This window comes from Sinocyclocheilus grahami, unplaced genomic scaffold (assembly GCF_001515645.1).
Source record: "Sinocyclocheilus grahami isolate Dianchi unplaced genomic scaffold, SAMN03320097.WGS_v1.1 scaffold264.1, whole genome shotgun sequence".
Taxonomy (NCBI): Eukaryota; Metazoa; Chordata; class Actinopteri; order Cypriniformes; family Cyprinidae; genus Sinocyclocheilus; species Sinocyclocheilus grahami.
The window spans coordinates 1,051,104-1,074,628 of NW_015505443.1; the positions used below are offsets into that span (position 1 = coordinate 1,051,104).

The following is a 23,525-nucleotide window of genomic DNA, read 5'->3' on the forward strand; positions in this document are numbered from 1 at the left end:
CAGAGGGATGCTGGCAGAGCCAGGGCTGGTCAGAATCCTGGGGCGCTAGCGCTGTGTGGAGCAGCTCTCCCACAGAGGAAAAGAAATGGGTGCCGGGGGGAAAAAGTGGAGGGAATTGCTATAATAGAGAGACATGGCGAAGACGGCGATTTGGAAGGGTTTGAAATGGTGCGGGGTGAGGGGGTGTTGGCAGGGAAATGAGACTGTTGAAAGAGGGGGTAAGGACAGGTGAGAGAAGTGGCAAATATTGGAGAGGAGAAAAGCAGTCTTAGGGAACTGTTACAATCTAGATGTTGCTCTTACATTGCTAAAGAAAATAAATGTAGAAATTTGTCATGTCATATTGGTCACCACTTTTGTCTATGCTTCTGGTAAAATTGTCTAGGAACAATAAAGATAGATAGAAATGAGAAATTGTAATGCTCAGAAGTTCATTTTTTAGGAGAATGAATGGAGATCTAAGTTGTCTCGTTTAAAGATCAGCTTCATGCTCAGATGCTTCTGCTCAAAGTCTTTATGAGAAGTACAAGGTGGATACAAATGATGCACAGAGGTTGCTCATTCATTCTTCAGGGGATCTCAGTTATGTTCCATTTATGCAAGAATTTTGTCTCAGATGTTTCTCCACAGATTGCTTTGGAGAAATAAAAATAGACTCAAATGAAGTAATTGTTGACATGCAATTCTAGAGAGCTATAAAATTACAGCTCTCTAGAATTGACAGATCTTAAAACTTGTTGAGAATTGTTTGAGTTCAAACTGAGATCTCTCTTTGATTACAGACATTGATATCTTGGAAATCTTGGGAATCTGACCATCAAATTGAGTCGATGAGATTTCATCAGAAACTCACATGTGAGACATTTTTGGGATTACTGAGGTCTCACAGAGGAGAAAAATCTGAGAAGCAGGAGAGTCAGCTGTCTCTATTTGCTCTACTCTTGCTCCCGTCTACGAGAAACCACTGAGATATTAAAGAGATCACATTTCTTATTTACCATTCCTATGGCACTAGTAAACCATAACAGGAACATGTGGGAAGAGGAAGGATAGAACAAAAAGGATGTGAGAAGGAGAAGTTAGAGGTAGGGAGGGGTGAGCACAGGTTGGTCTTTAATTAAAATGTTCAATTAATTTTACAATTAAGGCTGCTCGTTCGCTTTGGCACAGTAAAGAGATGACATTGTTTACTTGGTCATTAAAACAATGATGCCAGATTGTCAATCCTATGGGACTATCACAGAGAAGCGACATCACCTGACCTGACATATCACACCTGACACGTGTAGCATTGGCCTATATAGCTAGATAAATTACATCAGGACATTTTTCAGTGACGTGATATTTAGATTTAAGAAATGTTGCCTTGGCAACTAACTGAAATAAAATAAGTTTAAGTACTAAAATTTCTAAAACTTAAACTAAAATAAAAATACACTGTAGAAATGTGACCTCGCCTGTGAAAACCCAGCTAAAGTAATTTTTTGTGATTTACTGTCTACATAAAATCATCCTTAATAAAGATGTAAAACATTCTGTGAAAATATAACCTTTATATCTTTAATATTGACTGAGTAAGGCCATGTCAAAGATTGAAATCATAGTGAAATTAATGGTTGAAATCAAACTTTGATGCTTGTTATCTCATAATTAGATTTTAAGACCTTAGCCTGGATTTCACAGACAGGGTCACAAATATTAAATAATAATAATAATGACAAGCACATACAATTACTAAATGAAAACTAAAATTAAAATAAAAAAAGCTAATTCAAAATATTAATAAATACTGTAATAGTATACAAATCAAACAAAAATAACACAGTTTTGTGTCCAGACACAACAGAACTGATGAATGTGTTATGAATCAACAGTCTCAACCAAATGCTACTTTCTCTACTGAGACTGAAATGACAGACAGTTAAAACAAGTCAATCTTATCACTTTCATACTCAAAGAAGGACCATGAAATAATATAATGTTAGGAAACTTAATGGCCAAATAAAAAGCAAAATAAATTCCTTGTAATATTCACAGAGCTGCATAATTTTACCTTTATTTCTAATGTTTGTGAATATTAAATATATCTCTAAGATCTTGCAATGACATTCCACAGCGTCTGTAAATCCTTCATTCACACATCGATCTTTTGTCACATCGACAGTGATGTCCACTGTTTTGTATTGGAGAACATGGACACCTATTTACAGACACAGGAAATCTCACCCTTACATGTACACACACTTACCGAGTAGCACATAAAATCAGCCTGACTGATACACGGTTGTCATGGCAACTCCATTAAGTAAAGACACTGCAACAACAGTGAATTCACCCCCCCCCCCCACATAACCTTCCTTTTAGTGCGACTATCTGAAAGCTTTTCTTTTTTTTCCTTGATTCTCTTCTCAAGTTATTTTCTCGCCATCGCTTTGCAACAAGTGAACTCTACTCTTCCATTAATACTCCATATGATCGTTTATTCACCACCCCTCTGTAAATACATCTGAAAGTGCATCATTTATCTTCCCATCTCATCCATCCGCTGCCCTTGACTGTAATGTTTTTTGTCACTTCCCACCCACATGTCCCACAATTGTTCTGTGTTTCCATCCATTCAGCGTTTGCCGTGGATGGCTGCCTGTGCCCTCTCTAATTAAAGAGGAGATTTGCAGGGTGAGCAAATGTGAGGGCAGACGGAGAGGATAGCTTTAATAAGCCCCGTGGAGCAGCACTAGGGGGACAAGCCGCCAGTCACCGCCCACCCCAGAGTGCACACACAAATAAACACATGAACTCCCGTCATATCAGACACACCTGTGCTCTTCAGCAACCTGAAGATCTACCGACTGTAGCCATTTTCTAATACACTGTAGACATGGACAAATAGACCGAATATTACCGAATGTTTCGTCAATGTCAGAGGTTTCACATAGACATCACATTAAGGCATTAAGGAATAGTAAAGGTTTAGCTCAGTCGACCTAATTTGTGACAAAAACACTGCTTTCTTGTAGTTCAAATGGTAAAGCATGGTTCTAGTAATGCCAAGGTCATGGGTTAGATTCCCAGGGAATGCAAGAACTAATGAAAAGTGTACTTTGAATGCAATCCAAAGTCATTTTGGATAGAATGCATACTGTAAATGTAAAATTTTGATTACCACAAAAAAAAAGAGAGATTGATTACCACAATTGATTACTGTGGAAATGAATAGGGCAAATTAGAGGATATACGCTAAAAGAATAAATGCAAAGCTTAATATTTCATAAAAGCACTTACATTTCAATAATTCTTCTGTTAAAACCTTTGCATTATATTTCATTTTAGGTTTTATGTGTTGGGTTTTTGGTCATTTTAGGTTTTTAGGTGTTGCACTGTCATGGCAATAATGTTGCAAATCAGCATATAGCTATACATAGAAAAAGTTAGTAAGCATTTTTTGGACACTAAAATCGTGTTAACACGCATAGTATTTATATGTTGTAGAAATACTTTTGAAACAGTGAGTATTTTAATGTTAACATTTTGCCCCCCCTTGTATGTTCATATGTTAATAATATCTTTATGATCATATTTATATGGTATTATATGTAGCAAGCAACTATTTGTCAACAATATATATTTTATTTATATATGCAACTTTATTAAAACAACATACTTATATAAACTGCCTCATGGACAAAGCCCCAACATGTAAAAGCAGTTGCGTTTTGGGCGACTCGAGTTTTCAAGGACCTTTCCACTTTGCTTTCTGTCTGTCTATACTGTCCTATCAAGACATGATAAATATGTCCAAAAATGTACTACACATACATATACATACATATTTGCATTTGCAAAGTGCTTCACTGTAATCCATGTTTTTGCTTTGTCTAATGAAAAAGGACAAGTCTAAAGAAACTTCAACACTGCCAAAAGTGCTCTTGTTTTAGCTTAACTTGTGCTGAGTCTGGAACATTTATGTAACATGTTGTTGTTCAAGATGGCCATTTATATTACATTCACACCATGACTAAACGAAATCACTCTCATTATAATAAGTAAAGCCGCAGCTTTCAGCCCAAGTCTCTGATGTTTCGAGTCTAGACCTAATAATTCAACAATATATGTGAAATGCTCTTCCTGGCCTAAAGTAGCCTATGCAAATACCACTGGATTTCCAAAAAGTAGGATACAAGGCTTTTCCCATGTTTTTACTGAAGTATATTCTCCCGTTACAACTGAATGTTACTGTAAGTAAAGTTTGATGGTTTCTATGTAGACTATCTACACTTGTGTTGAGGTGCACCATCAGATGCTTTCAATGTAGACGTGGTGTTACTCATTTGAAAAGACAATTTTATTCAAAGCAACTTGCAGTGAATTTAATGCATACATTTTACCTCTGACCTGGTGTTTTTAACACTGTGCTCTTAATGGTTGACCTGCTTGGGCCAGCTAATGACCATATATCACCAGCTCAAACTACCTAGAAAAAATATAAAAGTCAACAGAACCTGGATTTAGCTAGATCTTCCAGCAGGGATTAAACAAGAAAATAGGAAACAGGCAGCTGTAAGAGCTGTAGCTCTGCTGTAGAGCAGTAGTAGTGTGTGCATTCATGACACAAAGTGCTGTGATGGTCCTGAGGGGACGCAAGTTTGAATCTTGTTTCCTGTCAACCTTCGCTTTCCTTTGAAACAAACACATTAAAAGATTCAAAATAAGTTAAAAAGGGAATTTCTGCACCAATTGTGGAAAAATACAGTTTCAACCAGTTTTCCCCAACTCTCTTCCAGTCTTCCAGTAACAGCTAGTCCCGCCTTGAACAAGTGCAATTAGTTAAGCCAATTTTGCTGTGTCTGGCTAGTCAGGATGCTAAAACAAACACAAGCTGCGTCAGAAATCACATACTATCTACTAGGTACTATATTTGGTTTGAAACTTACTTTGCGGTTGTTATTAAAGTACATTCTATATAGTATGAACACGGGCAGTATGAATGAAATTCCATTGTATATTGTCAATGTCATGTGACCTACCAGCGTCAGTTGCATCAATGCAAGCTAAATGGCTGTGCCTGCTTTTACGTTCAAAATAAGGCAGATATTTGTCTCTGCATATCATCACAAATAAATAAATGAACAAAAAATACACACATCATCTTCAAACAAAGCAATGAATAGTTAGCATGCTGTCAGAACAGTAGGTGAAATGCCGTATGAAGACAAAGTAATTTACTCTAGCTGTTTTATTTTGACAGGACTTGCACCTGACTTCCTCTCACTGCTAACTCCTGCTCTGGCCTGCATTTTAACGGTAAGCCTGGCCCTGTGAGATAACGCACTGGAGAGGGAAGGGTGGGGAGAGGGACGTGGGAGAGAAATTGAGGCCCTGGGCTAATATACGGCCTACATGTGGAGAAAGGAGTGACAGAAAGGGAACCCAGGGAGAAGAAGAGAAAAAATAGAATAGGGGGGATAGACAGAGGAAGTGTGGGTAAAACAGAGGGGAGGAAGAGGAGGAGAGGGCACTGGAGAGAGACCCAGGCATCTGCTCTTTTTCGTTATGGATGTGAATACAGCCGATGGCATACAGACAGAAATGCATATTAGAACTGCTCTGCCTGCAAGCCGATTCTCATTTCCCACTCGGGGCTTTGGTGCACTTTTAGTGTGTGTGTGTGTGTGTGTGTGCTCACATGAAAAGATGGGGGTATTTGCCTGCCAGAGGTTTTGTGTGTGTGAGCACCACAACGGCGAGCGCGTTAGCATGTGTTCCAGCTAGCTCACTCTCATTTCCTGCCTCTGATTTCAATGCGTGCATCAGCGTGTCCCTATTAGAGAAACGATAGAACAAGACTCAATGAGACAACAAAGAGAGGGAACTGAGAGCGAGAGTTTATATTTAGCCGCGTAGAGGACCGTCTGGAGGCTTTTCTCTGCTTCAGTGAGAAATTAAACATCGCCCATATTCAGACAGGGTGCATTGTGGGTATTTTGAGCATGCAAGTACACAGATTAACCTGCTGCTCATTTTTAATTGCTGGTCAAGGTAAATACAGTTTTTAACACCATTAAGGCCGTTCACCACCCAGAACGATAATATTAGCATCAACGCATGCTAACATTCAGTTTATTATAAGCATGTGCTGCAGTCATGTCGTCAACAAATGTAAATGCTCATTCAAGCTCTTTAAAGCAGGATGGATTCTGATTGGGTGTCAGTGTTTCGATCATTCATCAGCTGAATAAAATAATTTTGAAAGTGATTCCAATGATATCGTTCCTCTGTGCCACTATTGTTATTGTTGTGATGTGAACTCTGCTATCCTTTTGAATTTAAAATGATTTTTAAAGCTATATCTTTATCATTATAATTATCGCTAGAGATGCACCGGTTGCCCGACCATAAATTGGAACCGGACGTTTTTTTGTATTTTTTTCATCCGATTTTTCCGGAAGTGTGCACAGAGGCGCCAGCAGAAAAAATACCACGCAGAGCAAGCTCACTGTTGGTGATGCACGATGAGATATTGGAAGAAAAATCTGAAGTGATTAAGGATACGGTTGCTATAAAAAAAAATAAAAAAAATTGGAAATCGGTATCGGAATCGGCCAGTTTGCTTGTAAAAAATCGGTATCGGAATCGGCCATGAAAAATCATGATCGTGCATCACTAGTTATCGCCCTTGGTGTGAATCAGACTAACATGGGAAAAAATGTTGCCACTGTTTTGTAAGAGTTCCATACAATAAGTGCCATATTTTAAACAATTTAAAGCACTGAAAATATGTGATAAAACAAACTCTGATTAGCATGGAAAATAATTCTTGTCCTAACTAACAGTGACAGCAATACGTGACAGTGCTTATTGTGTTTTGTATAGTAAAATGGTTTAATTTTGGTTTAAATATCACCATGCGTAATTTTAATAGCCATAACAAAAGGGATAATGGATAATTTACCTCAGATCTTGAAAACTGAACAAACTGAGAACTCTATGTGAACAAAAAAACAATCCATGACAAAGAACATCAGTCACTGAGTATGTGTTGAGAATAATGTTCAATTCAATTTATTTTTTATACATTTGATTATGTAGTTATCCATTTAATTGAAAGTGTGAAACAGTGCTTCATTTGTCAAGTTGGTTTCGTCACGTGACTTATGGTGTTAGTTGCATCGCTTCACTGCCATTCACAACTCCTCTTCCATGGCCTCATGGGATAGTAAAGTGTCCAACAGATGTAGTATGAACCTCGCCAGAGGTAGTAAGTTATCCATGTACTTCGTCTGCTGTTTTATGAATACTACAAATTCAGACATACTACCCATCTCATGTACAATTTTTTCACCCACTACTGTAGGGAACTATGCTTATTCTGATACATGGAGGGTGTTGCATTCGATCAGTTAAGCGCCATCTAGATGTTCAAGAACGCTAGAGCATCATCTCTCTAATGACTGGTCTATGAACATATCTGTCATACATCTGTCAGTTCCTTCCTCTAAATCTTAATTGTTGGTCTATGTACAAGACAGATGCTGTTTTTCCAGGGTAATATGCACTGAGTGGAATATGAATAATAAATGTAAAATAAAAAATAAATGTTACCGCCCTGAACAAAATGGAGGAAATGCAGAGGAATAAGGCCTGTGCATGTGGGTATGAATATTTGAGAGTGCCGTGTGGTGGGCGGTGGCAAGATGTGATGAAACACAAGAGAGTGAGATGGAAGGGTGGAAGAGTATAGCGGCGGTTCATCCTGAATGGATGCAGGGTGAGCGGGGTCACATGTGGGTGGAGAGGCGGGACTCTCCTGCAGCGGGGACAGATGCCACCCTGGTTAGACTTAATTTCCCACCGCCAAATGCCATGGAGCATGCCAACCTCAAACGTGTGTGCGCGTGAGAGCGTGTGAACATCACAATCCATCAACCTGCATCAGACGAGATGTGCAGTCACACTTTCCTGATGAGACCCACCCTGCCTCCTCTGCCGCTTTGCTTTCTTTCACTACAGCAGGGCTCATTCCCCACTGCAGCAAAAAGAAAAAAGTCATGTGAGAAAGCGAGAGAAAGAGAGCGAGAGCGAGACATGTGAGATGAAGAAAGAGCAGCGTGACATTTGGCTCAGTGTTGCATTATTGGCTGTGGCTGATGTGATCAGAAGAGATTACAGAAATACAATACTCATACAAATCACCTCTCCGCCTCTTCGTCTTACAACTGTCTCTCTCTCAGCCTCACGTGTGGTACACCCTGCCGTTATCACTGCCACCTTTAGTATACTGTATACTTTCTCTCTGTGAATCATCTCTATTTTAGTCATTCATCACCTGGTCTTATGTAACCAAACGTTCCACATGAAGTCTGGTCCACTTTCCTACTTATTCTGGCCAAAATCTACCCACGGCTAGTTGACTGAACTGCCATCCACTGCTTCACTGCCGCTGAAAATTCACTGAACATTCATTATTCTTCACCCATTGGACATCTATTTTTAAGCCATGCAAAAAAGTTTGATAAAAATCAGCATGCATGCATTTTCAATGATGCATGCTAAATTGTTGTTGCAGAGTCTGCTGATTTGTCACCAATATAATATTTTCCAGCTGGCTCACATTGACGAAGTTTTGTTGAATTAGTAACATCAGTAAAATGTGTGAGAAAACTACAAACTAATATATATATATATAACTAATATATATAGTGAAATTAAAGTATATAACCATGTCCATTGCTCAACAATAAGAATTTGTTGTGCTGGTCATACTGTGTGTGTATATATATATATATATATATATATATATATACATATATTTACACACACAGTATGACCAGCACAACAAATTCTTATTGTTGAGCAATGGACATGGTTATATACTTTAATTTCACTTAATGCATTAAAATGTGGAAAGGACAATAGCACATTTAGCTGAACTTAACGTAGATTTAGCCATTACTGAAACCCTCTAGTGTGGACTTAATACTTCCACGATGAGAAACAATAAATACAGACAAACTAAATTTACATTTCTGATTATCTAGTTTACTTGCTACTAAGTGTCTAATCTTTCCAAATTTTATGCTACTAACCTGACAAACTTTGAAAGCCCTCATTTGATTTCACTCGCCTGTGTAAATCAATCGTAAAACAATTAAGAAAATATTTTATTTGCATATTATTCAAATATGTGCACGATATTCATTCAGCTAATGTTTCTTGAAGTAGGTCCACTGTATCAAGCCTGGTACACTGTAAAAACAACTTTCCAGACGGTGCACCCACTGACTCATGAAAGTTGAATGACGCCCGTCAGTTACAACTAGAACTGGCAATTTCTTGCAGTTCTTGCCATTTCTGTGTGCAATATCCAAACTGATATTACCCATCTCCCCACTCCTGTGTCCTATCTTGCTAGGGCTGGACGATATGGCAAAAATTTATATCACGATATATTTCTTAATTTCAGTCGATACGATATAATTCCGATATCGATATGAACACTATTAAGAAAAGCCTCGTAAAAACTGCCAAGAACGCCACAACAGATATCTGTGCATACAAACTTATGAAAAATGAATTTGCCAAGTCTCTGACACCTCATATAAAACCATATAATATTTTAGAAAAAAAAGAAAAAAAACCCCAGCACAAATAAATTAATGTTCACCTTTTATTTGTATTTAGCCTTCATTCAAAGAAGAAATGTGAAATTCTTTCAATCCTGCATTTTTTTTAATCCAAAATACAGCAAAAACAGTAACATTTTGAAATATATTTTAAAATTTAATTTATTCCCGTGATTTCAAAGCTATATTTTTAGCATCATTACTCCAGTCACATGATCCTTCAGAAATCATTCTAATATTCTGATTTGCAGCTCAAAAATCATTTATTATTATGTTGAAATTTAGAATTAAATAGAATTTTTTCAGGTTTCTTTGATGAATAGAACATTCAGAAGAACAGAATCTGTCTGAAATAGAAATCTTTTGTAATAATATAAATGTCTTTATCTTCACTTTTGATCAATTTAAATCATCCTTGCTAAATAAAAGTATTAATTTCTATAATTTCATACTGACTCCAAGCTTTTGAATGGAATAGTGTATAATGTTACAAAAGGTTTTTATTTCAGATAAATGCGGATCTTTAGGTCTTTCTATTCATCAAAGAATCCTGAAAAAAAAATTCTGTTTTAAATATTGATGATCAGCAAATCAGCATATTAGAATGATTTCTGGATCATGTGACACTGAAGACTGGAGAAATGATGCAGAAAATTCAGCATGGATCACAGGAATAAATTACATTTTAAAATATATTCAAATAGAAAGCAGTTATTTTAAATAGTAAAAATATTTCAATTTTTTTTTTGCTGTACTTTGGATCAAATAAATGCATTCTTGGTGAGCAGAACAGAATTAAGTGCAAACTGATTGTCTGCCAGCAGGAGGCGCTTTAAGAGGGATTGAACTAGCGATTTTTCCAGTAATGGCTGTAAACAAATCAGCTCCGCTTATGAACGCTACTTTATTAGATAAAATAAAAATCCCATCGAAACTTTTCTGAAGATAGTCCTTTCCCTTTAGAGATACATTAATATAAAACACCCGAGACAATTGATTTTAAAACGTGCAGTGCTCATGTTTATTCAATGAAGTCAAACGCCACAAATAAATCAGTGTATGGGAAACACTGGTAATGTAGGCTATATCGAAATATCGGAAATGTGTTTAAAAACCATATCACCGTTATTGAAAAAAAAAAATATCGCGATACATATTGATATTGAATTATTGTCCAGCCCTATATCTTGCACTTCTGTTTTTCCTGCTTGTCCTAAACTACTCATACCCCCCACCAGCATTAAATACAAGGCTCAAGACCCCCTGTCCTCAGCAAAGAGTCCTCTTTCCCTCTACCCAGTCACCACTACCTATTGACTAGTAATTACCGTAATTAATTTGGCTGGTCATAAAACAAAAAAGCAAGAGCGAGAGAGCGAGAGAGCGAGAGAGAGAGAGAGAAAGGGGAATTTTAAAAGCTGAATGCATTCCAATTTGACACTGTAATGTATTCATTATTAATGAACGCTCTTATTTCCTGGTTTCTGTGTACTCGGTTGCACTTGGTCTGGCTGCGGGGGAAGGGGGCTTTACTGGCTGCCAAGGCCAATAACACATGCACCGCCTCATCCCTTGCACATTAATTCACTTATTGATCACATTTGGGGAGGAAAGTGAAGAAAAAAAGCAGGGTAAATGGCATTCACAATGCAGATGGATGGTGAGCACGATAGCTGGGTGTGCACAACGGCTTTTCAGACAACTTCCAGTGTGCCCGTTTCATCTGGATCCACGCTAACACACACACACGTGCTCAGAGCAAATCCATACAGCTCAAGACATCTCTGAAACGTAGCGTCATTCCTCGTTCATTTCATCCGCAGCCCAGCAGGACCCAGGAACTGGATCCATATGCATTGATTCACACTTCGACAGCAGTTATTCACTTATCTGTTTACTCATTCATTCACTTATCCATTTCATCTGACTGCCAGACCAGCAGCCTAGCTCAAAGTTTACCCATCGATCCCTTCTATTTGGCTGCTTTGCACATCCTTGATACAACTTCACCACTTTAAAGACGCCTGTTCACTGGCCTAGGGTTGGGCAATATTCCATTTAAAATGAAATGTGTCAACCCGTATACATTTTTCATGAATTTACAGTTTTTGCTGTGGACAACGTTTTTCTGCTAGACTGCTGCTGAACGTGAGTTTACAGTCTAAATTGAATGTGATGAGATAAAAAGGACTATGTGCTACAAAATAATGACAAGATAAAAAGTGAAAAACGATTACACTGTGTGAATAACCTTGGGAATTATTGGGTAATACATGGATTAAGTTTATATGTAATTGCCAGAAAGGCTTCACTAAAATGTTACCACTAAAATATTGATTATAAAAGAAATGTTTCTTGAGCAGAAAATCAGCTTATTGGAATGATTTCTGAAGGATCATGTGACACTGAAGATTGGAGTAATGATGCTGAAAATTCAGCTTTGACATCATAGAAATAAATGACAATTTAAAATATATTACAATAGAAAACAGTTATCTTACATCATAATAATATTTCACAATATTACTGTACCTGTGATCCAAAAATGCAGCCTTGGTGAGTATAAGATACTTAAAAACATTTAAAAATCTTCCCAACCCCATACTTTTGAACAGTAGTGTACATGATGAGAAAAACAAAAAGTCAAATGAGTCTAAAATCTAAAATTACTAATTATTATAAGCATCACTAATTCATTTTTTATTCTTTTTCTATATAATTTTTTTATCATATAATTTATTTCTTTATATCGCATGTCCCTACATTGGCCTACCGTTCACAATCCATTGTGCTATTGAGTCAGAAGGACTCCTTTGGCCATTAAGTCAAAGAGATAGTTTCTTTTAACATTTCATGCAATGACAGCCACATTTTAAGCTGCGCCATGAAGTTTAGAAGTAGTTTAACTTCGAAAATCACATGTCATGAGCCCTGTGTTCTGTTCCATTCTGTTGCGCTCCATCTAGCTGCTTTTGAATGCAATGTGTGATCCATTGTTGTGGAGCACTGAATTTGGCAGGCTGCTGCTTAATAGAATGACCAGAAAAAAATATCACAAAAAATGACCAATCACAATGCGGCGAATGCACGTCGACACAATGCGAGCTGAGCAAATAGAGCAGGGAACAAATGAAGGAGCTACACACCTGCATCACATTACAGGAGCCCTGCCAAATAAACCGCCGTGTGCAAAGAACAATGGCAAACAGAAACAATCAGAATTAGGGTCCCTGTAGAAATTACTAATCAGACACACACCGGCACTCACACATACACATACACATGCAAACGCACACACACATGCGAAAGCTGCGGCGTGTAAAGCGTCATGGTGTCTGGGTGGTAGACAGGCTTTGGAGACAGCAACGGTGAAAATTAAATTCCATTTAAACCTAATCCCATTTACAAACTCTGCCGAATCCCACTGCTATTGTGACAGTCGGGCAAATCTGTCTCAATTGTTACATTGCGGGAATCAATGGAGAAACTGGATAGCATGTAAATAATGGAGCACAGAGCCTGGGAGGGCAGAAGGAGCCGTAGGGTCAGACGAGAATGCTTTAGCAAGAGCGGTGGAGAGGATAAATGAGACGAGACGGAGAGAAGAAGGGTTGGGAATCAGTTTCATTTTAATAAAAATACTGGAACCAGATTATTTTTGACGTTCGGCTCCATTAATGGTTCTTGAGCACTTGTAATCTTCTATAAAAATAGATGCTTGCATGCAGAAATAAACACCAGTGTATTATGAACAAACTAAAGATACTCATATGAGCCAATTCTCTACAAAGAATGTCAAAACGACTCACAAATTATTCTAAATGGTCTAAACATTGTAACAATTAAAGAAACGCATTTGTTACAAATTATTTATGATGTTCGTCTCTGTTGATGTTTCTTGAACGCCTGTAATCTTTTATGAAAACAGATGCTTGCATGCAGAAATAAACACCATTGTATTATGAACGAACTAAAGATTCATATGAGCCGATTCTCTATGAGGAATGTCAAAACAACTCACAAAGTATTCTCAATCGTCTAAAACTATCTAAGAAACAATTAAAGATACACATTTGTTACAGATTTTGTTGTAATAAATGGTAAATTTCATATTTAGTTATTATTCTGATCATTTTAATAATAAAAAATGAAATGTACCACTTATTACAAGTTTAAATATGTATGTATGATAGCTGCAAAGATATCATTTATCTTTTGCCCATTTCCCCTCTATTTTTTTCCTAAATGGGCTCCTGATGGCTTACCTCCCACTCTCCCTACTTAGTGAAAGTGACTTAAGTGAAATAAAGTGAATAATGTGAAACTGGAATGAAAAGTGTTGATTATCTGCTCATGCTGCATTATATAATTTTTTTTTTTTGCAAATTTGTATTTATTTAATTATTTTTACAGCAGTGCGCATTATAAACAATCTCACATGATTCCATTGAGTTTATGAATGCAATGACCAATCAGAGGCGTTCAGATGAGACATTGCTGAAATGCCGGAGATTTGCTCAGTGCGCACGCTCTCCTCATAAACAATAAAGTGCAGATACACATACAATGTAAGTTAGAGATTCCTTTCAAAATGTAGACAGCTTGATGTCTAGACAGCTAGACAGCAATGATTATAATGGGAGGTTTTTATTTTGAGAGTTTTTAAAAGTCGTAATGTTCTTTGATAATGTAAATGTTCTTTGTTCGCTTTTCTCTATCCTCCTGAGACCCTGCAGCCTCATATGAGGACATTATATTTTAGTGAATTTCTCTGAGACTGTACATGCCACAGTTTTAAGTCTGGATGTCCTGTACAGAGCACATTCAGGGCTTTTCAGAGATATTAAATGTTTGGATGTTTCACCATGACCACTCCCTCTCCTTGGTCTTCAAAAATGTCTGATATTAATTTAGTGACACTCTTATGGAAATATGATAATATTTTGTAATTATAATTTAAATCTGACTAATTTTTAAACCGTGTGTCATAAATTAACATCTCAGGAAAATGGTATGGGGTTTCAAATCAAAATATGACTTTCTGTTATGAAACAGGACGTTGATTTCATACATGTCCTCATATGAGGACACCGGGACTAAAAGCATGTTTATTATGCATTTTGGGAGACACAACAAATAGGGAAAGAAATTATATTCCTATGAAAGATAAATAAGATAAAAAATCTTGTCAATTATTACTCCCATTATTACACTTCTTTTTTCATTACATGTTGCCCCAAAAACAGATTAATATGCAAATTAGATTTAGTTTATAGATACATTATATATAATGAGAAAACCTGTTTATGGCCATCTTACACACATTTTGCATAAAGAAATGGTATATCAAATCATTCTGTTATAACATAGTTGAGAATTATCTTCATACAAAGTTTGGTAAAAAAAAAAAATCCTGAAAACTAAAAATGTATTGGTGATTTTAAAACAAATATATTGTTTTTGCCTATGCATGTTCATTCATGTCTTTTTATTTTTATTTTTGAATTGAGTCCCGATGTCCTCTTCCAAGGACGTAGCATAACTTATGAATTAAATATCATTTTTATTTTTAAATTTTTTAAATTTTAATGCTCTAAACCAGGGGTGCCCAATCCTGCTCCTGGCGATCGACTTTCCTGCAAAGTTCAGCTCCAACCCTAATCAAACACACCTGAAGCAACTAATTAGGGTCTTTAAGATCACTTAAAAATTAAATGCAGGTGTCTTTGATTAGTGTTGGAGCTAAACTTTGCAGGGCAGTCGATCGCCAGGAGCAGGGATGGGTACCCCTGCTCTAAACAATGTAATGACACACAGGTCGCTGTCCAATCAGATGGTGGCATGGTTGCCCTGGATCGCATAATGTTTGTGGAGAGCCTTTCTGCAAGTTTTAACTATCTTCTGATAACAGTATTATCATCAGAGAATGAGACAAAATATAAACTTTTCACGAGCACCAATGTTCGGCGAATAAGACAAGCTCTCATTCAAGCTTAAACAACAGGTATTTTGCATACACAGTAATCATAATCACTAAAAGAAAAGTTATAAGGCAACGATTAAGATATCGTGGTTTCAATAACACATCACACACATTTAAGACATAAAACATATTATTTGTGAATATAGTTGCTCCAATACTTTCAATGATTTTTTAATGATTGTCTGTGTACACTCTGTTTCTTTGTCTGTGACACAAGAAAGTAAGGGTTTCGGTCATGCAGGAAGCAGGTGGTTAAACATGGGATAGTCATGTGGCGTCACGCTGTATATCCTGTGCTTGCCTGAGGGCATTATTTGCTTCTTTTCCTGTTCTGGACATAATGGTTCTATGCATCCACAATCACGAGGCATCCATATGTCGTCAAAAGGCTTTTCAGCTCCTTTACAAAAGGTCTCTGTGGTATCTCTTGATTAGATTAATTCCAAGCCTCATGATGGTGATCCAGTGGCATCTCCGTATCCTGTATATGAAATCCCTACACCTAAAAAGATGGGTCTGTGATGTGTGTAGTTATTCGTCAAAACATTAGGCTTCTGGAGTTAGTTCAACCTCTGCCTGTGTCTGAGTGAGAGAGTACTTCTACAGGTGCACACTTCGAGTCCCGACCAGGTTAAGTGACCCACACGGTGACATGATATTGACGTGTGGTGTAAATGAGCGGTAAAAGCGGTAAATTATAAAATATATATTATTCAAATTATATAAATATATATATATACAGTGGGGAAAAAAAGTATTTAGTCAGCCACCAATTGTGCAAGTTCTCCCACTTTTGAATAATATATATTTTATAATACATAACAGGATGCAGAAATGCAATTCAAGTTTTATTGTAAGAAAGCATAATTAAAATAATTTATATATACTGTATATTATTTAGTGCTTTCTTTAAAGTTGCTATTAATTAGAATTGTTATATGGACTGGCCATCTGACCAGGGTGTTTCTCTGCCTTCGGCCCAAAATGCTGGGATGCAGAACAAGCAGTGTGGAGAATGGATGGATGGATAGAATGGATAAGGAACTACAATTGTTAAATATATCTAAAAATCCCCATCCCTAGAGAGAAGGATGACAGGGAAAACCAGAAATTCATCCAATCTCCCCTAATCATGTGGGAACCACTGTTAATACTTGAACATCAGGTCAAAACAGAGAGAAAGTGATGATGGAGATGTGGCGCAAGTACCAGGACAGGCTACGGAAGGTTGTCCATGTCGTCCATGCTCAGTGGGCGTCAAGAGGCGAGGCAGGCGATCATTGCCCCATGGGGGCTGGGCAGTAGGGAACAGAATAAATTGTCTTCCCCCTCCATAGTAACAGCTTCTCTCTAATAGAGGACTGGCAGAGACTGAGCCTTTTCCCCAGTGAGAATAAATACTCAATCTGCTACAAAATGGTTCCCACTTACGGCGCGCTGTAAGTATTCTCCTAAAAATATTAACATTAGGATTATCATTTAATGGAGTTTAATTTGCACCTTCATTTCAACCAAGTCTTCCACTGTATTTTCTCTTACACTTTTTCCAATTTTAGCTCCCCGTCGTATGCTGTTGGTTGCTTCACAACAAGGGGTGAATCTTATGAAATATGTTGTATGAAGGTCATGACACTTTCCCACAACTATTGTGTAAAACATACTCAAATCAGTCATGCAGCTGCCAACTAATTACGTAGCCACAACTGCCATATAAAAAAAAAATATATATATATAAAATTAACTAAAACAAGTCAGATTATGATACTTTTTAGTGACTTGAATTAATAAACAGTTTGAAATAATGTGTCTAAGATACATTAGATTTAAAGAATAAAAAAAAAATGTTGTTGATCGAATCAAATCAAACTGAATCGTTCTGAATTAGCAAGCATGACTTTTGAATCAAAAGTGAATTATGAATCAAATTAACTCACTGTCAACCACAAGATTCACATCCCTACTCATGACCGTACTGTCAAACAAAAATATCAGTACTGTAATGCAAAACTTTATGCAACAATTTATGTAATTTAATTTATTTAAATTTATAGTTTAAAAAAAACATTGCAATACAGTCATTTTTACTGTGATGTTTTTTTAAATATTGTATTACAGTAATGAGAATCTAATGTGGATCTTCATTGAGACTAATATAAAACATCCAGATTAATTGCATTAATGGGGATTTGAAGAGAAAATGTGCTTCATAATCATGAAAACAGTGTCACAATGACAAAAATAGGCCTAATTTTATTTAAAGCAGTCAATATCTAATTTAATTTAGCTATGCGTTCGATGTTTACATCATTGCCTGTGCTCTCATAAAGCATCCTTAAAAGCAGATGGGGTTGAAAAGGAAAAAAAGGCATTCTGAAAAACATCCCACTCCTGATTTCCATTCCCTTCACATCTTACTTCGAATTCATGTCTCATTTCACATGCGCTTCAAGTTCGGCCTCACACTCAAATTCACCCAATTTTGCATGCGGCGGCCGTCGCCAGGTCATTGTGGTTAGGGCTGACACTCCCTGTCAACACTCCCATCACTAACCTCCATTACTCGCCCACTTGCTCTCCCTTTGCTTCCCCGCTCGCTCATTCATTTCTCTCCCTCTTTCCTTCCCTCGTTCGCTTGTACTCTTTAAAACGGGCACTCTCTGTCCCGCCATCTCGTTAATCGACACAATCATTCACCTTACTGCCTCGCTACTGCTCCGTAACTCCACACCGACGCTCTGCATGTGTGCGGCTCTCTCCAATCCAATGAAAGATTTACGAGGACCTTTAAGTGTTAATCAGGTTGTCATTCATTCAGCCAAAATCAGAGGCCAGATAAATAAGGGCTAAAAGCTTGTTGGCTGGTTTGGTGTGTGTGCTTGTTGGGTGACACGGTAGTGGGTTCTAAGCAAACAGAGATCGATTGTGGCACCTCTGGGGTCCCCTGTAACTTGGAAGTGAGAGAAAGCTTATCACTCAATATCATTCTGGAGACAGCTTCCTCTTGCCTTTAACCCTTGCACAGCTCTTTCCTGTCCACTGCCGCAATGCCTCCTACATCCGACATGCATGTCCAATTCCCTGTGGCCTCACCTGTGCTCCAACTACTGACCTCCTCTAAAAATCCATCCATGCTATAATACCTGGAGAAAGATATCCGTTAACATTCTCATTCATCTCAAAGGCAGGTGCTCAGCTCAGGGAATTTCGAACTGGGGTCCAGGACCTCCAGAGGAGTTGAGGTGACTTTAGCAAAATTTAGTTGGCAAATAAAGGTCCAATGTCAATAGTATAGTGCTCATGCAGAATTAATTTTCAAACCAAGTATCTTTCTGTTGGTCAACAGGCTAATTCACGTGAACAAATTGAAGCCACTGTGAAATATGTGGGGGAAATCTTTCGCCCTCATATGACATTCTAAATCATGTGGATTCCTATTGAAACATCTGGATTAAGCGCAAGAAAATCTGCCACACCTTAAGAGGGTCTTGGAGTTTGCTGAAAAATAAAATTAATAAAATTAATAAATATTTTGTAACAATATTATTATTATATTTTTTTACTTTAAAATTTATTTATTTGCTGTAGTAGAATGGATAATATTTTGTCTTCATAATATAACACTTACTATTTTTCTCACAAAGTATTAAATGAATCTTAAAATATACACCTGACTTTATGTTTTAGGAAGGAGGTCCTTTGCATAAGAATCATCATATAATAAGTCTAAAAAATCTGTCAGTTGGCGTTCAACCAACATGACTTAAAATCTGTCCCAAACCATTCACTTGTGGCTATGCTGAGCTGTGAAGTCAACATCTGCAAACAGGGGCTAACCGGACCATACTAACTAGTCAAATCTCTCAGGTCTCAGGTCCCCAAAAAATACAGTCCACATTTAACGGCAGTGGGTGCCCAATTGAGGGTTAAAAGTCAACAGCATTCGCCACCCAGTGGTCTGCGCATTTGCCTCCACCTGAAGACATGAACTCATGGTCCATCAAACACATCCAACACCTCCACCTTCAAGTCTCCCACTCTTCCTCTGCCTCTCATATCCACTTCTCGCCTCTTTCCGCTGTCTGTTATCTGTCCAAGCTGTGTTCGACTACAAAGATCCACCTTTCCATTGCCACTCCTTCCCCTGCCTTTGATTTTCTGTCCATCAAGGGGGCGTGGATTAGTGCTCTCTTGTTTATCTGCTCGTCTGTTTTATCTATCTATCAGCAAGCCCTCTGTTGGGCGGCCGTGGCCTCCGCTACGCATTAATCCCATATCAGCCCAGCGCCCATCCATCAGCCTGCTGTCTATCACGTCAGATCCATCATTTGCCCATCTGTCTCCCACTGCCCACGTGAACCACCGGATGAAGGGATAGAGCGAGAAAAGTGCAGGACAGAGATGAAACAGAGGAGAATAGAAGACGCAAAAGGGGTGGAGATGGGTTCAGCTATGCCAGCGGGCTTTCTTCTACCCTCCCCCATCTGCCCGAGCATGTACAGCGAGCTTTGCATATCCCGACATGCTTATTACCTCCTAGGTTTGTTCCACTGTAATTTGTTTGTTTGTTTGTTTTTCCTTTCCCTTGCTTGTTAATTCTAGCCAATGGGAAAGGTGCCAGCGGAGAGAAAAGCTCAGGATGGGTCATAAATCCCATCAAGCCCTGGTGCAAGTGGAATCTGCCTCCGCTTCCCCTCCTCCACCCCCTTCCCCGCCAGGGAGGGATTCAGCACAAAAGCTTACTGCCCTGAAAAAGGCTCGATATCTGGGTGCACAAGGGTCAGGTTGATTGCTATTTATACACAAGGACGTTTAAGTGCAGAGGAAGAAGAATCTAAGAACACATGCTGGGTGGGTCTATGCACTGCTGCATTGATGTTGCACAATGCAGCACAGGTGCAAAGACGGGCACTGGCACCTTCACGTGCAGGTGTGCACGCGGCCGAAAGGAAAGGTGACTGCGAGAGGATTGGGTTAGGAGTGTGAGAATGAATCGGAAAGAACCGACAGTGCTGACCTTGTCGTATGGCCTGCACATCACTTGGGGACTCGACGGCAGCTTTAATCCAGAATTCCATACACAGTGGCCCCAGCTCCGTAAAAGAACTCTCGCTGTGTTCTAAGCAGGGAAAAGAAAAAACAAGCATCTCCAAACAAATGTGTCTCTTCCACAAATGAATGAGAGCAGACAGCTGTCAGGAGCAATCCATATCCATCCTCAGTTAAGCAAAGCTAATTAGTTCCACAACTGGGTTTCCTGTCCCACTCAGAGACGTGGCTTTCTGATAGAGCTCCCTATACGGGACGTGGGATCAGTGACTCATGTGTCAGCCCATTTTACGGCAAAATTTCTGTGCATGAGTGACTGCGTGTGAGAAATCATGCCTTTTGACTTGTGCCCGAGCGTATGCGTGTGTGTGTTTGCAATTTAGTGGAGGGTGATTATACAATTGTGAAGGTGCCTCGTTCTAAATTGGTTGCCTCTAAAATAGAAAAGATTGCAGTGTTTAACAGATGCAATCACCAATCAAGGCTGGCACAAACACACACCTACACACTCATTTACATGCGCACGCCCACCTACGCATGAGAATGCAACATCACACTCGAAGAATCAATCCCTTCTCAGACAAATAACAGAATAAAGAGTGTGGATACCCCAATCGATATTGTACCTTCAAAGCATTAGAGTTCATCACCATGTCGAGCTCTGCATAGCCGCATGACCCTCTGTTTAAGCTGAAACTACATGAATTCAGTCAATCAATATAAGCAATCTTTGGAAGAAATCAAGGCAGTGCGAAAACAAGAATCCATGGGAAAAGAAAGATGACTCATTTTATAAAAAAAATTCAGAGGTACTTAAATGTCAAGTGTTTTATTTGCACCTGGTTGCCAGCCGAGACCATGACTGGGCAGAAATAATGATTAAGACATTGTAAAGCCACTGAAAAGTGTATATATTAGTTCTAGTAAGAAGACCATGTCATTCATTAATTTGCTTGCATTCAATCAGAATTTAAAGGTCTTCTAACAACTTCCATTCATTGCATCATTTGCCAGCGCCCCCTATCAACCCACCACCACCAGTTTGATGGGAAAAAAAACTGTAATTATAAATATATTTCATAAATGTATTAAATTATATTAAAATACTATAAATTAAATAATTATTGTAAAATGTAATTTAATACCTCAAAACATATAGATATATAGAATTTATGATCAAAAATAGTTATTTTAATTTATTTGTAATAATAGTATAAAGCAAATAATTAGAAAATTAGCACTGAAAAATCATTAAAATAGCATATACACACACATTCTTTAGCTAGGAGGCAACATTCATATGCACAACAACACACTATCCGTGGCTCCTATATTGGGCCGTACAAGTCTCATCTCTGCCAGGTCATTAAATACAGTGGTTTGCACTGGTTATAATGAGGTCAACAGCATCTATAATGTCTAATAGCACATCAGCCAGGAGTTAGAGAGCTGCATGCTAAACTGCATGAATATTAGTCCTGTGCATGGACTGGAGGACACTGTTATGGTCATGTGGATTTTGCGTAGGTCAGCAGGTACTTTGCTGAAGGGTAGCACTGCGAATTGATTGGACAGCGCACTCATTATGGGATGTGCTGCCATCAAGACATGCTAGCTTGGTCTGTTTAGAATGTTTGGTGCTATTGTATGAACACCAAAGAAGGTAGAGCATCAGTGGGAATCTATAGAAATGGTGGTATGGTTCAAACAGTATCCATTCTTCTGTTGCATTGCTAAGGAACTTTTTCTTTACAAAGCTGTGACATGACACAGATGGCATTAAAGAAATAGCTCACCCAAACAATGAAAAATTGCTTAAAATATTTTCACCCTCAGGCCATCCAAGATCATCTGTTTGGACTCTCATTCTGACGGCACCCATTCACTCCAGAGGATCCATTGGTGAGCAAGTGATGTAATGCTCAATTTCTCCAAATCTTTTCCAATGAAGAAACAAACTCATCTACATCTTGGATGGCCTAAGATTGAGTACATTTTCAGCAGGTTTGCTTGAAAATAGTTACATATTGCTGGAGAAATTGAATGATCCTTTTAGAGTAAACATCTTTAATCCTTCATCCAAAGTGCTTGTGTTAAAAGTAATGCTAGCATCATAGGTTGCAACTCACAGTGAATCACATAATCTGCTGCCATTAGCTGCCCAGCTGTTTCAACCATTGCATGTGCATTTCCACTGTCACTCGACTGTGCACTGAACATGTTTTGCTCTATTTATGATGAATATACAGTACTAGACAGATGCGACAGAAGTGCAGGCACATTTGTTTTGTTGTAAAGTGATGTGCACTAGTGGGGATGTTACAGAGTTTTCAATCATATTCGGTTCAGTGTTGTGTTCAGCTTAGGTGTTCTTAGAAGTCCCTTACCGGCACTGAAATACTATAGTAACTAACTGATGGAAATGTCACATACTGGATAATCTATTAGAGGAGTGAGGAAATCTGCATAATTTGTAATGAAACAATTGCAGCTGCACTTATAGCTTTTATAAATGTTTCCAGGCAACTGTTTTCTAACAAATAATGCAGTTTGTTTCATAGAAACCATAGTTTAAACGACTAAATAATGACCTGTTGTGAGTGATTACTTGTGGCTATTATGGTTTTACTTCAAATACCACCATTAAACGGTGGCTGGAACAGTAATTTGCTGTGTCAGGCTGTAATTTTAGAGCAACAATTAAGATAAAATATATCATACCAATATTTTTGTTTACAAGAAATGTGAAACTGAAGTTTACATTTAGTGATGTAAAACTACATGAGACTGAAAATCCAAATGCATCATTTTTTATATTCAATAATCAATTATAATTACACTAATGACCAACATATGATGAGTATCTAAAATTGAGG

At 38.0% G+C, this 23,525-nt stretch overlaps 1 protein-coding gene across 2 annotated transcripts in view; it reads right to left on the reverse strand.

Annotated features, from left to right (window-relative positions):
- LOC107599314 (adhesion G protein-coupled receptor L1-like) overlaps positions 1-23,525 on the reverse strand; it is a 175,645-nt gene that overhangs the window by 144,085 nt on the left and 8,035 nt on the right. The window lies entirely within an intron of this gene.